Here is a 12,836-nt window from a genome sequence, read left to right on the forward strand (position 1 = left end):
TTTTCAACTGGTACACACATTGTGATAATTCCTTTATGAACCCGAAGTCATTTTCTTCTATTTCTCCAATGTTACACCATAACCCGAAGATAACGTAGAACACTCCAAGCCCCTTTCATAATCTGCTGCAAAAGCTCGATACTTAACCATACTACAGACTCGAGATCCTTAGGCACCGCACTTAACTTTTTAAATCCACTAAGACCGTTATTGAGAGTCACTCACTCTGACTTGGTCTCAACTATAATCAAACTCCAAAGCCCTGCTAGCACGTGAACACTTTCTAAAAGAAGCACCCGGCTGGATCATTTTTCTTGTACATCACCTCCACATGGAGCATAAACCCCGAGTCTTCTCAAAACTGAACATGAACCGATAAAGCCCAAATATAGCATACATTCCTCTAATCCTTTGCTCAAACTACCACTGATGTTTTATTTCCTTAGTCGTAATAACTCACCAATATGCCGATAACCAGAAACCCCACAAGTAGACAACCATGCAATCCAATCGTAGACGGTGGGGCTCTCCTACTTAGCTTGAAGCTACCATTACATAACTTTAGAATCCACCAAGACTCCTTATCCCACATTGACATAATCTCGCATAATTGACCCACCAAATTCCTCGAAATCCTTATGTTAAACATTTCATTAACATTCTGAATCCCTAGCCATATTCACATATTCGACCTCTTACTGGATATCCAGTAGAATTCTTCGTAGATGCTTCATCAACACCCCACAACCGCTAATCTTCTTACGGGAGATATCCCACCTGTGGAAATTCCATGCCGACATCCTCCAACAATGCTGCACCGAGTACTATTACCACGAAACCAATAAACCATCCCGTGCTCGTGCTCGTTCACCAGCTGTACAAGTCTGTTCACTCCCCGTTGATATCAACTACAGGTGCGATGATACATCCCAACCCGAAGTCATATTGCATTCCTCTTCATATCAGGCAAACTCATTTCTGTCGCATCCAATCTTCCCCCAGTATAACAGCCAACATTCCAAATTAAGTCTGTAGACCTAGTCACTGTCCACCATGAATCCCAAATCACTCTAAACTTTCCTCAAGACGTGTAGTTATCCTACCCTGTAACTCATATGCTACCTTGCCACTCCCCCACTTTGGTCAAACCCTCTCCTTTAAGCAACTACTCGACTTCTGTTTCTCATACTTGGCCTTCTAGGAACTTAACCACCACAAGACACCTCCCACATGTCCTTCCTCATTCTCCGCTGCCCAGTTGTTGCCTTAACTCAAAATTCGTCTTTGTAGCACTTGAACCAATAGATCGCTACCAGTTTTAAACCTCTCCGAAGATCATCCTTCTCGAGCCATCAACACTAGGAACACCGATTCGATCCTGGACCATTGCACACCGCGATTTCTGATAACTACTTCTCTGACACCAATTCCTAACACCCCGCCGTAAAGGCGAGTTGAAGAAAACCATAACACCGATGAACCTTAATGCATTTAACAAGGCGATGACACCACATCACAATTGAGATCTCTACCACGCTCGAAAATATCAAGCCTCATTACTCCATCAACCCTAAACCTGAACATTCATGGTACGATTACCTTTCCTTTGCTAGGACTAAACGCTGAATCTCTATATCATGTACTAAGAAAAACCTTTATTCAAGTCGTTCATTGCGTCGGCACATAAACGAGCACCCCGCCATTACATCAATTCCGTGAGATAATAACTCATGAACATTGTAGCAACCTGTGCATAGCCTGAAAACCATCCGAAATATAGCTACTAAGCTGAAATGACAGAACATCATTCTGCAAGACAACGGCAATAGCCCAATCAATTACGTAGGGAGAAACATCCTGCACCACATCTGCAGTACCATTACAATTCCTCAATTTTCGATTTATAACAAGCGCTTCACATCGCATAAGATCGAGTAGGAAAGAAACAAAGGCATAAGTCTCAAAGAAATCGAATCGCACGAAGAGGAATCAAGAAGGGAAGTGCTCCTAATAACCCAGTAGCCTCTCGAAGATAAGTACAGACGTCTCTGTACCGATCCGCATGACTCTACTAGACTTGCTCATGACTCGTGAGACCTAAATGAATCTAGTGCTCTGATACCATGTTGTCACGATCCAAAATCCATTAAGGTCGTGATGGCACCGGACACCACTGTCAGGCAAGCCAACAATAGATACTAAATTGGGTTCTCATTTTTATTACTTTTGAAATCATATTTTCCTTTAATATACATAGTAAAGAATGGGGATTTACAGAGTAAATAATAAAACTTTTAACAAATTCAATACAGAACAACCCATAATCCTCCCAAAACCCGGTGTCACAAGTGCATGAGCATTTACTAGGAATATAAAATAAAATACAGCAACTGTTTGGAATACAAATTAGACAGAAAAAATATAAATAACTCTGAAGGAGACTCTACTGGTTGCGGATCGTAATATAGAATGCAACTCACCTAAGTCTCCGCATTAACCATACCTCCATGCCCACACGGCCGCTAGACATATACGTACCTGCACAAAAATGTGCAGCAAGTGTAGCATGAGTACGTAAACAACGTGTACCCAGTAAGTATCAAGCCTAATCTCGAAGAAGTAGTGACGAGAGATCTACTTTGACACTAACTAAGGGTCAATAATATTAAAAATAGAAATATTAAATCCACATGATTTATAGGATTAACAATAATTTTTATTAACCAGCAGAAATAATTAAACTCCTTCAAATGTGATCATTTACAATTTATTAATTAATTTCACAAGGTGCAATAAATAGCAAAGTACCGTATAATTATTATTATTAAGCACGATGTCTGCCGAGGTCGTTCGGCCTGATCTAGAGTGTCGTGTATACTGCCGAAGGACGTGCAGCGCGATCCATAGATGCATCTATACAGCCGGGCGTTCGGCCCGCTCCACAAGAAATGAGGACATTTTCTTATGTACCTACGGAATGAGAATATATTTATATTTATTAAGATTTACACACTAGGATGTACAGTTTATAGCAATAGTTAAATAATTTGAGCAAAAATTTAAGTATGTGAAATTTCAGTCTCTTATTATTTCCTCTAACAATTTACAACAAAAATTCCAATATTTCAATTAACTGAAAGATGCAATTAATACAAGTAATTCATAATTTGAGTCTTAAACTACCCGGACTTAGCAATATTAGTAGCTATGCACGGACTCTCGTCACCTCATGCGTACGTAGCCCCCACAATTAGCAACAATTATTAATTTAAATCACCTAGGGGTAAATTCCCTCTTACAAGGTTAGACAAGAGACATACCTCGCTCCGAAGTTCCATAGCCAGCTCCCAAGCCTTTCAAACAACTCGACCGATGCCCAACGCTCCAAAACTCGCTTTCGCTTTATTAATATTCACAAGCTTTTAATCCTCCTCCGATATCGTAACATTGAGTAAAATGCTCATACGCTACCAACAAATTGATATCTACAATTACAATCCCAATTACAATCAAAATATGACTCAAAAATATTTATCAATATCCATTTATGGCTCACAAGTTGGCTACAAGCCTCCAGCTTAAATCATCTAATAGGTTCACTTACTAGCACATTCAACTTCACTCTTATCATTTAATACCCATTTGAAGTCATCAATGATACTACATTAATTCTCCAACACCGTCAAATTACTATTCATCGTCTTCCTTAATCAACATTTCCAAAACATTCAATTTGGTGATTACTTAGTTGAACACTTCCAACTAAGCTAGAAAATGATTCCATAGGTTCATTGCATCCTTTAATTTCATTTCTAAGAACACTATTTATCTTTCCCTTATTTTTTCAAGAACACTATTCATGCCATGAACTAGGATTTATGAAATCAATTATCTAACCATAACAACTTGAAACAAATATTAGAATTACTCTCACTGACTCATAAAAAATAAGCTTGAAGCATTAGTGTTACCTTCTTGAAGCTTTTCCTTAAAATTCCAATGTTTGGGAAATTTGGTGTTCTTGAACAACTTGAAAGATTTCTAGGGATTTCAAAGATTGAATGATATTAATACTAGTGTTAATAGGATGTTATTAACTTAAAATATCCAAAAAAAAAATCACCTTGTATTCTTAAGTAGTCCCCAAGGTCGAATCCACCATGAAAGAACCAATCCCTAGCTCAAGAAAATCCCCAAAAATGGCTGATGCCCGTGACTGCCTTATATAGGCACAAGTGCTTCAGTGAGTTGTATCTTGCACTGTGCAGATTGTACCTCGTATTACAAGTTTTCCCCTGCTGGACACCTTTTACTAAAACGTCCATAACTCCTTGTAGAAATATCCAAATGACAAACGGTTTAAAGCGTTAGAAACTAGACTCGAAGATCTTTCATTTGATAGGTTATCCACCATATAACTCCTTATATATATTTGGGATGCCAAACTCAAATTGTAACTTTTTGCACATCAATGATCAATGGTGACAGTTTAATTAAAAAAACTCCTTATATATATATATATATATATATATATATATATATATATAGGCATACTCGTCCAAAGTTAGGTTTTGTGTATACTCATTTGGAACTTTAGTATATCATATAATTTCCAACTTGACTTAGACTTAAGGCTCTTCTTAGACCTCACATAACTTATAATATGACTCGTACACTTATTAACATACGAACCTGCTGGAACCTTCAAATCCCGATTCTGGTGTCGTTTACTCAAAAATCCAACCTTAGTCAATTTTTCCAACTTAAAGCTTTCGAAATGAGAATTTTCTTTCCAAATCAACTCCGAACTTCCCGAAATTAAATTCCGACCACACGCACAAGTCATAATACCTGAAGTGAAGCTGCTCAGTGCTTCAAACCGCCGAACGACGCGCTAGAGTTCAAAACGACCGGTCGAGTTATTACATATCTTAGTTGAGTACACCAAGTGAGAAAAGCCTCTATCGATTAGCCTTTGTTAAATTAATAAAATTGTTTAAATATTTCTCTTCTCCCGAATAAGGAATAATTAACAACATAAAGATTTTGGTAAGTGTATATAATTATATCAAATAATAGATATAATCATGTCACAACCCAAATCTCTCTCTCTAGGATATCGTGACGGCACCTAGTCTTAGGGACTAGGTAAGCCTAACATATACTGAAATAATAATAATATTAATTAACAACTAACAAATGCGAAGTAGAAATCTCTATACAATACTTACAATCCCAAAACCGGTAGTATAAGTCATAAGCTATAGCTGAGTTACTAGAAAGCCTATAAATACAAATGTTTGAAGTAAAGAAAAAACAATGCGATAACAATATCAGAAGGTGACTCTGAAGCATGCGAACGTAGCAACAAGTTTACCTTCAGTCTTCACAACAAGATCCGTACATCTAGCTAGCGATCAACTGACTCCAATTTACCTGGCTCTGCACAAAAATATGCAGAAGTGTAGTATGAGTACACCACAGTCGGTACCCAGTAAGTATCAAGACTAACCTCGGTGGAGTAGTGACGAGGTACAGTCAAGACACTCACTAGTCAAATAACCTGTGTAATATAGCATACAAAAATAATAGGGAACAAATAGCAGTGATAGCATCAATAACCAACTAGTGATATAAACAGCAAGGCAATAAGAACACCATAATTATTACTCAGACGAATATGAAATACAAGTACAACCAATTAAACAAATCCTTCAAATATAAATCTTTCACATATAATTCTTTCGAATAAATACCCTCTGAATATATTTCTTCAAATAAATAATCCTTATATAAAAATTATAAAATACGGGTCTCAACCCCCTTTCATATTCTCACGGCACCTTGTGCCCATATCTCTATCACAACCGCACGGACAACTCTCGTGCCAAATATATCAATACATAAAATCTACACGATCAATTTATTTTCAATAAAGTAAGGTTATAATTTTTAAACCGAGTAAGAATTCAACAAAGAAATGAGTTTATTTTTGAAATAGTTTGAGTGAAGAAAATGGCATTTCAATTAAAATAAAGCATCAGATAAACTACTGATTTAGATATAAAACTTATTAAATTAAAATATAATAGTAATTTATTTTATTTAAAATAACTCAATCATTAAGAACAAGTATAAACCAGAAATACAAATCCTCAGAGTCTCGTACGAAAAGGCCAAAGCCAAAGCCAAATCCTCAATCGGACATGGTTTGGTAGGTTTCGGCGTCGTTGTGGAATTCGAAAGTTTAGAAGTTCTTTAGGCTTGAATCCGGGTGCAATTTGGTGTTTTGATGTTGTTTAGAGGGATTCGAAGGTTTGGCTAAGTTCGTATCGGGTTATAGGACTTGTTGGTATAATTGGTTGAGGTCCCGGAGGCCTCGGAGTGATTTCGGGTGGTTAACGGCTTGATGTGAGTTGAGGAATTGCAGCTGAACCTGATGCTACTAGTGTAACCGCACCTGCGGAGTGGGAACCGCAAGTGCGAGCCCGCAGAAGCTAAGGAGGAGCCGCAAACGCGGCTAAGGAGGATCTGGGCAGAGGACGCAAGTGCGATGGCATTCCCGCACCTGCGATGGTCGCAGAAGCGGATTTAGGGGCGCAGGTGTGAGTTTGGACCGCAGGTGCGATGTTGTTCCCGCACCCGCGAAGGGTGCAGATGCGGTCACTTGATTGCAGGAGCGGAGGCAGTATTTTAGTGATTTTTTCGTAGAAGCGGGGCTTTGCCCGCAGATACGACTCCGCAGATGAGGAAATGGAGCCGCAGGTGCGAGAAGTCTGGGTAGAAAATGGAACCGAGTGTTTGATTCCCATTTCGATTTTGGGACTTTGAGAGCTCAGTGTGAGGTGATTTTTTGAGGTTTCTTCAAGAAAATTGTTGGGGTAAAGTGATTCTAACTCGGAAATGATTATATTTCATGAATCTATTGCTATTTTCATCTTCTAATTAGGGATTTGAGTTGTAAATTTAGGGGGAAATGGTAGAAACTTCATAGGCTAAAATTTCAAGTTTTGGAATATGATTTGAGGTTGGATTCGAGTAATTCTTGTATGGTTGGACTCGTGAGTAGATGGGTGTTCATATTTTGTGACTTTTGTCAGATTTCGAGATGTGGGCCTGGGTTCCGGTTTGAGCATATTTCGGATTTTGGCTTATAATTTCGTGTTTTTCTTGTGGAATTGATTCTTTTAGCTTATATTAATTATATCGTACTGCTTGTGGCTAGATTCAGGGCGTTTGGAGATTGATTCGAGGGCCAAGGGCATTGCGGAGTAGGAGCTTGCGCGATTTGAGGTAAGTAACAGTCTTAAATCTGGTTTTGAGGATATGAAACCCCGAGAATTGGTATGATGTGAGTGTTTGGAGGTGACGCACATGCTAGGTGACAGGCGTGTGAGCGTGCACCGTGAGGAATTGCGACTTGGTCCGTCCTGTGAGACTGTAAAGTCGAATAGCCATTGTTATTAATTGTTTTTCCTTGTCTTTGAGCAATTGACTGCCTTTCACGTTAGAACCCATGCTTAGGCCATATGATATCACTGTTGGGACCCGCAACGGTCATATACTTGTTGAATTGACTACTAATTGTTGTCTTGTACTCAGTCATAGTCTTACTTGTGTGTTATATCTCTATTCACTCTCATTTCTTGTTGATACTTGTTGTATTCTCTATTTGGGCTTATTATTATGATATTCTATGAGCCCGAGAGGCTGGAGAGGTTAGTGACTGAGATAGGGCCTGAGTGCCGAGCTGTGAGCTATGTAAGGGTATATGGATCGAGTTGCACGCCATAACGAGCCTTATGGCTATTTATGGACTGTGATCGGGTTGCACGCCGCAACGAGCCTTATGGATACTTATATGATTGGGTCGAGCTGCACGCCGCAGCGATATAGAGCTTGGGCAAAAAGGAGCCCCTCCGGAGTCTGCACACCCCTAGTGAGCGCATGTACCTATTGAGAGTGTGTATTGAGGGCTGAGAGCCGAGAGTATGAGCTGTTGAGATGAGTTGAGTGAATGCTGCCTTGAGAGGCTGTACTTGCTTTTATTTATTGTTGCACTTAGTTGTTATCTGTTGTTGTTGTGAAATTTATGGAAGATCTATATCTGTTTACTTGAGCTGTAACTGATTTGACTTATACCACCGGATTTGAAAGCATGTTCACTCTTTACTGAATTTTTTTGAAATGATCTGTACTTTTATAGCTCGTCACTGCTTCTCAGTTCCTTATTTAATTCTGTTACATGCTAAGTTGGTTGTACTCATGCTACACCCTGCACTTCATGTGCAGATCCAGGTGTGTACGGTTCTGGCGGTCGCTAAGTTTGTGCGCGTGCTGAGTATCGAAGACTTACGAGGTAGCTGCCAGCGTCCGCAGTCCTTGTTTCTCCTTTCTTATAATCTTTTCTCTCTTGTATTGACATTTGGCACAGACTGTAGTAGACTCTGTTTCTAGATTGGTTGTTATATGCTCATGACTTAGTGACACCCCGATGTCGGGCTATCATTCCGCACTTATATTTTAGGTTTTTACCTCGTTATTATGTAAACCTTCAGTTAGTTTAATTGCTTTAGCTCACTTCTGTTATATATTGAAGGCATATTGAGAATGTCGGCTTGCCTAGTTCCACGATAGGCGCCATCATGACTGATTACGTATTTGGGTCGTGACAACTAGGTAAACCTAACATTTATTGAAATAATAACAATATTAATTAACGACTAACAAGTGCGAAGTAGAAATCTATATACAATACTTAAATTATCACAACCGCACAGACAACTCTCGTGCCAAATATATCAATACATAAAATCTGCACGATCAATTTATTTTCAATAAAGTAAGGTTACAATTTTTAAACCGAGTAAGAATTCAACAAAGAAATGAGTTTATTTTTGAAATAGTTTGAGTGAAGAAAATGACATTTCAATTAATATAAAGCATCAGATAAACTACTGATTTGGATATAAAACTTATTAAATTAAAAGATAGTAGTAATTTCTTTTATTTAAAACAACTCAATCATTAAGAACAAGTATAAACCAGAAATACAAATCCTCAGAGTCTCGTACGAAAAAGCCAAAGCCAACATAATACTACAAGAAATATAAAACACTTAATATTAAGTCAAATAATACATCACGGAGAACACAAAAATTTACATATTACGGAAAAATAATATTAAGGCAAGTGCAGCCATAGAGAAATATCAACGAAAGGGCACTCCCGAGGTACCGCCTCGTAGTCCCAAATCATAAATAAATTTCAACAACAATGCCCCCAGGCCATCACAAGTCATCACAAATTAATCCCCGACATAGCCCACCTTGTTTCGCCATGTGCGCAATAATAAAGTAAGTGCCCGCCTTGTCTCGCTGCACGTGCATAATAATATTCTCACCTTGTCTCGCCACATGCGCAAACCCATATATATAGCCCACATTGTCACGCCGCATGTGCATATATCAATAGTTACAATAGCACAACAGAAACCTCGTGCAAACACTCGAACAAACCTCTCAACAATATCACTTGCCAATATCACAAATTGTACATCAAGTGCTCAAATATTATAACTTGCCACATAAATCAGTAATACAATAATTTCCTCAATAAGGAGCTCATGTCTCGACCATAATGTACACAACATCTTAACAAAAATATCTGGGAGTGAACAACTCAACGGAATAATATTTCACAATTTAATATTTTGCCTCAATATGATTTACGTCCTTTATAACTCAATACCAATTTCAATAACATGAATTGGAAATTAATTCATTAAGGAACAACGCCTTCTTAAATCTAAAGTTTTTTTATAAATATATTAATGCCTCAATTTAAACTTATTTAATAATTATATGCAGATAAGGAATCCATAATGAATTTTAATTCCAAGAAAATATCAAATCAACAAACACACGGAATTCACATAAAAATCAAAGTGACAATCACACCAAATTATCATATAAAATACAAACTCGACAGACAAGGAATGAGGCATGACAATTCAAGGATTTACTAAATGTCATAATTATCTAATTTAATAAATAAAAATGACGAAAAACTTTAAACCAATAAAATTTGCACATTTAAGCCCGAGTATGTACTCGCCACCTCGCGTACACAGCTTCCAATAACATAATATCCACATAAGACTCAATGCCTAAGGGGTAATTCCCCCACTCAAGGTTAGGCAAAATACTTACCTTTTTGAAGTTAGGCCGATATTCCAAAATTGCCTTCTTTCTTAAATTGACCTCTGGACAGCTTGAATCTATCCAGATTAATTATATACCTTCATTAAAATTCATCGAAAATAATTTTGGATAATAAAACGTCGACTTAGAATTTCACATTTAAAAAGTCAACCAAAAGTCAACGCGGGGCCCGCATCTCGGAACCTGGTAGAATTTTCATGAAATCCGAACACCTATTCTGATATGAGTTCAACCATACCAATTTTATCAAATTCCGATAACAACTCGGCCTCCAAATCTAAATTTTCGGTTTTAAAGATTTTTCAAAAATCCTAATTTCTTCCATTTAAATCCGAATTAAATGATGAATATAACCATGGATTTATGAAATATAATCACTTTTGGATATAGGACACTTACCCAAGTTGAAGTCTTGAAGAAATTGTCACGACCCAATTTCACCTTTAGGTCGTAATGGCGCCCAACACTACAGCTAGGCAAGCCAAATAGTAATTTAAACACATTTTCAATTCTTTAAAATTAACCGAGTAATTAAAATCTTCTTACTTGCAAGAATTAAAATAATATGAAAAGATCTAATAAATTAAAATAACCAAGAAAAATAATTAAATCCAACCATTCTACTATTGTGTGTGCCAAGACCTTGTGTCACAAGTGTATGAGCATCTAGTAGATTATACAAAAATTATAAATATTATCTGAAATGAAATAGACAGAATAAGATTCCAAGAAGAGGCACTAGTTGATGCAGAATGGCTCAGAAAGGCAGCTCACCCCTGAGCCTCTGAAAAACGCGAGTGCGCGTCGATAGGTCCAACTATAGCACCTGTCTCAGGTCCTGCACAAAAAGTGCAGCAAGTGTAGCATGAGTACGTAAAGAACATGTACCCAGTAAGTATCAAGCCTAATCTCAAAGAGGTAGTGACGAGAGGTCGACTTTGACACTCACTAAGGGGCAATAATAATAAATAAAATAAAAATAGAAATATTTAATCAACATGATTTATTGAATTAACAATAATTTTCTTTAACCAGCAGAAATAATTAAATTCATTCAAATGCAACAATTTCCAATCTATTAATTAAATTCACAAAATGCAATTAAATATCAAGGTATCGTATAATCATTATTATTATTATTAGGTACGATTTCTGTCGAGGTCGTACGGCCTGATCCAGAGTATCGTGTACACTGCCGAGGGACGTGCGACGCGATCCATAGATGCATCTATACTGCCGAGGCGATCGGCCCGCTCCACAAAAATGGAGGATATTTTCTTATGTACCTCCGAAATGAGAGTATATTTATTAATATATTAATACGAGAGGATGCACAATTTCTTTTAATAATTAATTAATTTATACAAAAATTCAAGTATATGAGATTTCAATCTTTTACTATTTTCTCAAACAATTCACAACATAGTTTCAATATTTTAATTAAATAAAGGATATAATTATCACACATAATTCATGATTTGAGTCCTAAACTACCCGGACTTTAGCATAAATAGTAGCTATGTACGGACTCTCGTCACCTAGTGTGTACTTAACCCCCGCAATTAGCAACAATTATTAATTTAAATCACCTATGGGGTACATTTTTCCCTCACAAGGTTAGACAAGAGACTTACCTCGACTTGCTCCAATTTAATTCACTATGCCTTTTCCTTGATTATCCAACTCTGAATGGCTCGAATCTAGCCAAAATAATTCGATACAATCACTAAAAATTATAGGAATCAATTTCATAAGAAAATACTACATTTTTCAATAAGAATCTGAAATTAACTCAAAACATTGTCTGTGGGGCCCACGTCTTGGAATCCGGCGAAAGTTATGAAATATGAACGCCCATTCAATCATGAGTCTACCCATACCAAAATTACTAAATTTCGATAACAATTCGGCCCTCAAATCCTCAAATTTATCCAAGAGGGTTTTCAAACTTTTCCAACTTAATTCACCAATTAAATGATAAGAACAGTGACGGATTTGGGTAATTTAACCAATATTGAGTTAAGAACACTTACCCCATTGTTTTCTCTGAAAATCTCCCAAAAATCGCCTCAATCCGAGCTCCAAATCGGTAAAAATGGATTTTCAAAAATTAAACATTCTGCCCAGTGATTTCTTCTACGTGATCGCGGACCAACTCACGCGATCGCGTAGCACAAGTTTTTTTTGCCCAAAAATGACTCTACGCGATCGCAGAATATACCACACGATCGCGAAGCACTGACTCCACAAACCTACGCGATCGCGAACCTTCTCGCGTGATCGCGTAGCATTGAACGCGTGGTCCAGCTCCTCCCTCCGTTAATCTTCGCGAACGCGGCCTTAGCCACGCGTTCGCATAGCACAGCTCGCCCAACCTATGCGATCGCAGACTTGCCCACGCGATCACATAGAACAAATTTTTCTGCTGCCCAATTAAGTCTACGCGATTGCGAACCTTCTCACGTGATCGCGTAGAAGGAAACTAGACACCATATTTCAGCAAACTCCAAATCAAAGAATTGATCTGTTAGCCGTCCGAAACTCACCCGAGTCCCTCGGGACCTCAACCAAAAATACTAAAAAATCCTAAAATATCATACGAACTTAGTCAAA

The sequence above is a fragment of the Nicotiana tomentosiformis genome, chromosome 2 (assembly GCF_000390325.3).
Source record: "Nicotiana tomentosiformis chromosome 2, ASM39032v3, whole genome shotgun sequence".
Classification (NCBI taxonomy): domain Eukaryota; kingdom Viridiplantae; phylum Streptophyta; class Magnoliopsida; order Solanales; family Solanaceae; genus Nicotiana; species Nicotiana tomentosiformis.